This window comes from Haliotis cracherodii, unplaced genomic scaffold, assembly GCF_022045235.1.
Source record: "Haliotis cracherodii isolate W230 unplaced genomic scaffold, xgHalCrac1.p SCAF_13, whole genome shotgun sequence".
Taxonomy (NCBI): Eukaryota; Metazoa; Mollusca; class Gastropoda; order Lepetellida; family Haliotidae; genus Haliotis; species Haliotis cracherodii.
Window position 1 is genome coordinate 3,450,036 of NW_027266268.1, and position 5,451 is coordinate 3,455,486.

Here is a 5,451-nt window from a genome sequence, read left to right on the forward strand (position 1 = left end):
TTTCTTCTCGTGTGCACTGCCTACTCAGAACTTAGACGCCGCTATTTACCTCCGACAGCACAACAATCCCTGTCTATCTCTGTCTACCATGCCTACTACAAGTACTAAATGTTTGCCAGACCTTTCAAAATATGTCTTTTTTGCTTTTAAACTTAGAATGTCATCATTATTTACATATACATGAACTTCACCTTGCTTAAATTTAGCCAAATTATACCCATACTATTCGTTTCATCAAATATTTTGTACGATGGGTCAGAGGCCTTTCTATCTTGGAAATAAAGGTGGCATAAAGGATCGTGCGGGAACGTCTTGGGATTTCCTCCACTCTTCATTTTAACAAAATATCAAAGTCGCACGTTCAGAATAGTCCAACACGCCGCTGTCGTAGCCAGGGGTACCATATCAGCGGGGTATCATGCTAAACGATCTTTTAAAATGCTTCCATTACTCAGTTCAATTCTTTCAGTGTATTCGCATGCTTGTTTACCACCTCCACATATATAATGCATATGTATAAGAAAAACGTGTACAATTTAGAATAGTGGATATTATTTTAGCTCCACTAAGATATCCTTTATCGTTAACGTTTGGCCCACGATCCACACACTGGATGGATAATGAAACATAACCTATTTAAATTATAAACTATCCATTTTAGTGGTGTTGAATTATATTCAAAACCGAAATACGTCTCCTAACGTAAGGGTGGAGGCGATGAGTGGAAGAGCCCGTCGGTTAGCCACGTTTGAAGATTTTCAGTTTACGTCACAGGTCATTACAGATTTGATATTAAATCCAGCTCTAATGAAACACAAGGTTAGTCTTAATTTGGCATCTTAGAAAAGTAATAAAGTTTGATGTGACCCTATGTTCAGTGTAACAAAGTATAATTATACCCTGAACTATTATAGTTAAAGCACAAGGACATAATAACTTTCAAGTCCCAACCGGACTATAAATAGCGCGGTATTTTGCGAGATCTTAGTGTTTGACAGACTTTGCGATGATCGGTCAGTAAGTAATCGGTGACCCAAAATCTTGAATCACTAAAGAACGAGACAACATTCACATCCAAATCTTGGCAGACAGATTTGCCCTACACCAGTCAATGTAACCAAAGTCACACGATATAAAAAATATTACATTCGATCTGATGTTTGGTTGTAAACACAACTTTGCACAACAGAAGTGGGAGTAGTTAGCCTTTGGTCAGCTGACATCTACTGCGCGAGCGAATCTAATTATAGTAACCCACGTGGCGAACTCACACATGGCACAACTTCTCGAAGTGTTTGCAACGAAACTGCCAAGAAACTACCAAATGGCATTACAAAGACGTTAAGTTCAGTACCACAATGAACACATATCCATACAGTTTACGACTGTTTTATGCAGGTATGTTGTGAAGTTGCCGAATGGAAACTATTTTGACTTGCATTGAAATGTCACATCCGCATGAAACAATCTGTGAGTCAGACCCAACAACTTTTTACACGGGAATTCCAAATAAAATATATCTAGATCTAGCTACTGAAACCTCATTACAGTTTGCTTATATTTCTTTCACATTTATGCGCCAAAAGGACAAACACGACAGGTCTAGTCATTGTAAAACAGCACCTCAACAAAACGTCACCGATTTCTCTGGCGAAAACGGCACCGCATTTGGCGAAAACATTGTAAAAGCGACTATGCAAATTAACTTATACAAAATAAATAAAAGTTATGTCGACAATATGTAGTTTAATTATACACAAATATATCATCTTTGGTGGACATGTTAATGTAACAGTTTACACATATACACAATATGAAGTAATTCTTGATTCGATTTCTACAAATCAGATGATTAATTTGAAATATGTAGACAGTGCTTGTTTATAGAAATATGCAGGTTATGAATAGTCGATGTTTACTTCAGGAGACGTCTTACCTTTCAACTTATTTAGCATATTTATCACCACGTATGTTCCATAAAATCCATATTCAGAAAATACAATGTATTTGAATCCACGAGCACATGCATGATTCAAAACACAATCAGGCATAATTTCACGGCGCACACTAGTCCGAATTATCATCAACAGTTTCGTACAGTCACGAGTCAACAGTCTTGAAAAGATCCCTCGATGATTCCTCAAAGCATTCCTTCTGTCCAACATCGTCCAACAGTTCTTGGAAAGAGTTTTGAGGACTACCACCACCTATGTCCCATATAATCCCGATTAGGAATGTTTGGATATAATCCACGAACATGGTTCAAAACACAATTGGGCATAATTTCCCGGCGCACACAAACAACAGTTTCGTTCAAATGGTCACGATTCAACAGTCGTCTTCTTGAAAAGATACCTTGGATTCCTCCATGCATTTCGTCTATCCAACATCGACCAGTAGTTCTTGTAAAGAGTCCTGCGAACCCCACTATTTCTGTCGTGAGGGGCGGAGCCTCGGCCAAGCCATCTTTGAGGAAATGTTGTCACACACGGGCGGCAAAAACGAAATTCACATTCCTGAATTTCCCGGAAACGATCGTCGATACTGACATTCAGATCACAATCTAAAACGTTCACTCCATCCTCAGCATCAATAAAAGTAGGGGGTTTCTCTGACGAATCTTCTTCACCGGTGACATCTACACTTGCATCACTCAACTTCTCTTCCATGGCTTCGTCAATCGTTGCATCACTTCCCCGCGTCTGAACACTGGCATCACACGACGAAACGTCCTGCACTGCGGCATCGTAATCCCATCCCGAGTAATTGAATAAACTTCGAATGGCTTCTTGTTGCATTTCATCAACATTTAGTGCAGTAGTGAACTTGGATTACATCGTGAAAGCGATGAAATATATAAGCAGTGAACGAACGTGAAAGCGACCTGTCAAAATTTTCTTGGTTGAGACACCCATTAGAAACCGATAGAATTTGGAAGCGCTCATTATATGAAAGATATATTACACCTCATGAAAAAGTTTGATGAATATACGATTTGTAGCGATTTAAGGAATGTTTCATTATTTACCGTAAATAAGTATCATTTCACATTACAAATATGCATATTTAGGCATGGCTAGTCGTCATAAATCAAAATTTCAACTTATGGAAAGCACCCTCTACAACCCTCAAAATAATGGTAGCGCGTTGTTTTGGTCAGCTGTTTCTTATGTCGCGTGACCCAAGCGTTGGTGGGTAGTCTAATACACGACGGGTTGGATGGGTTGTGTTGGTCTGGAGGGTTAATGGCATTCATTGCATTCAAACAATCAAAACCGACCAATTTTGTATTATATAAACAAAACTTGTGGGAAACGAAATAATATATGCAACTCAAGTTAGGTTCTCGAAAAAGTCTCAAAGTTAAACTCTTATCAAAAGCAAGGGGTCACCTGTCACACCCCTATGGGTTACATAAGCCACGCCCAATTTCCCGCTTTTCTCTATTTGTTGTCTGCTGATTTTATGCAACCGATCTGTAGATCTAGAGTGACGAATATTGTTAAAAATGGCAGGTATTGCTAGAATGTTAAGCGATAGTAACGGGATTAAGAGAAAATATTCAAAAGACAATCCAGAAGCTGTGAAACGAAGAAATTCGGAGAGAAAAACTTCGCCACAAGGAAAAAATAACTTTTCAGCTGAAAACAGAGACGAGATTGATTTCATTTATGAACAAGCGAAGAAAATCAAAACTTTTCTTGGAGAAGGAAACCATAATCATGTGACAAACAAACAACTTCTCGATAATACTTTCTCATCTTTTATTGAGAAAAATATCGACCCAGTCCGTGCAAACGTTTTAACAGATGATGCAAACGATGGGAATATAACTGACGAATCTTTTATGCGTGATTCTTCATTCTGCAAGTGTGAAAATACGGATGAATGCAATCAAAAGATGTTTTGTGCCTCTGAAAATGCCCTTGAAAAGCTCTGTGATCGACTTTATTCGCACAGTGTGTCATGCTCGTTTCCTGCTCAGAAATTGGACATGAAAATGATTGGACATGTTGCCTATGTTACTTTCAGATGTGATAAAGATCATGTGATAATATGGCCCAGTTCACCCTATCTTAGTAATAAATATTTGGTAAACCCTCGCATGTGTCATGGATACCTTGTGTCTGGAATGTTACCCAATCAGTACGACAGATTGCGAAAGCAGCTGACATTGGAAGACTTGGTTCAGCTTACATAGCTGACATGTTTTCAATCTATAAAGAAGTCGTTTGTGATTTAAGTCGTGAATCATGCGAGGATGCACTTTTAGAAGAAATTGTGACCTACCCGAATATGGATGGAATTAATATTCTCACTGACGGTCGCCATGCCACACGGAAAAACTCCCGTTTTATTGATGTTGTTTGCATTGGAGGTAACATTCACAAAGTTATCAGGACGGAAACTGTATCAAAAGTAGACAATGCCTGCACACAAAAACACGAACTTATTGCAACTCAGCGTATCTATGAATATCTTGATAGTGTTGACAATGGTTTCGGAGTACATGTGAAATTACATTGTCATGACAGGAATCCGGTCATAAATAAATTTATCAGTGAGGAGCGCCCCGATACAACGTCAACAAATGACACATGGCATGCTACGAAAAATGTTACAAAGGAGGTTAAATGTGTGTGTTTGGGTCCTAAATACAAAGAGGGTGTGACGTGGCATCGCGAGTTATCGGACAAAGCAGGAAGTATCAAGACTCATTTTTATTGGTGCATTAGGAACTGCGATCAAGATGCCAACAAGCTCCGCGATAATATTATGAATGTGGTCAATCATTACAAGGATATCCATAATAACTGTTCAGAAACGTCGAGATGTAGACAAGACGCGCACTATGAATCATCCAAAACACTGTTTTGTGACCCAAAGGCTGAGCTACTTCTGTGTCAAGCTTTGAAAAATACTGTTGTGTATAAACATACCGACGACTACGTTCATTGTATGGACACGTTTTTTGTTGAAAGTTTCAACAATTCACTGCTACAATATCATAACAAAAGAATTAATTTTTCTGACGATGTTTATCGTTTTCGGACGAATATTGTAGTATTAGACTGGAATGAACACGTAAATAGACCAACAACATCATCAAGATATGCCATGGATGCTAGAAACCCAAGACGTCAGACCGAGACCAGGTCCTCAAACGGAAAACTTACAACATGTGGGATCAGATTTGGAAGGACTATGTCGCCATTTTCCTCGAGTAAACGTAGGTAAATTTTTTAAAATGATTTTAATAGATTAACAACATTAATTTGTTACCTACGATGATGTGCATAATGGTGTTCACCTGTTGCCGATTACCGCATGTATTTTAGATTGAGACACGTGGGTTACTATAAATAGTAAGCTGCGCCCATTTTCCTTATACGTAAAATATTTACTGCGCATGCACCCCGATTAGGCTGATCGGATGTTGGGGCTTGGTAC

The 5,451-nt window shown here is 38.7% G+C and overlaps 1 pseudogene; it reads left to right on the forward strand.

Moving 5' to 3' along the window:
- The first annotated feature begins 4,112 nt into the window (after nucleotides 1-4,112).
- LOC139459403 (uncharacterized) lies at nucleotides 4,113-5,238 on the forward strand (annotated as a pseudogene).
- Nucleotides 5,239-5,451: the final 213 nt, after the last annotated feature.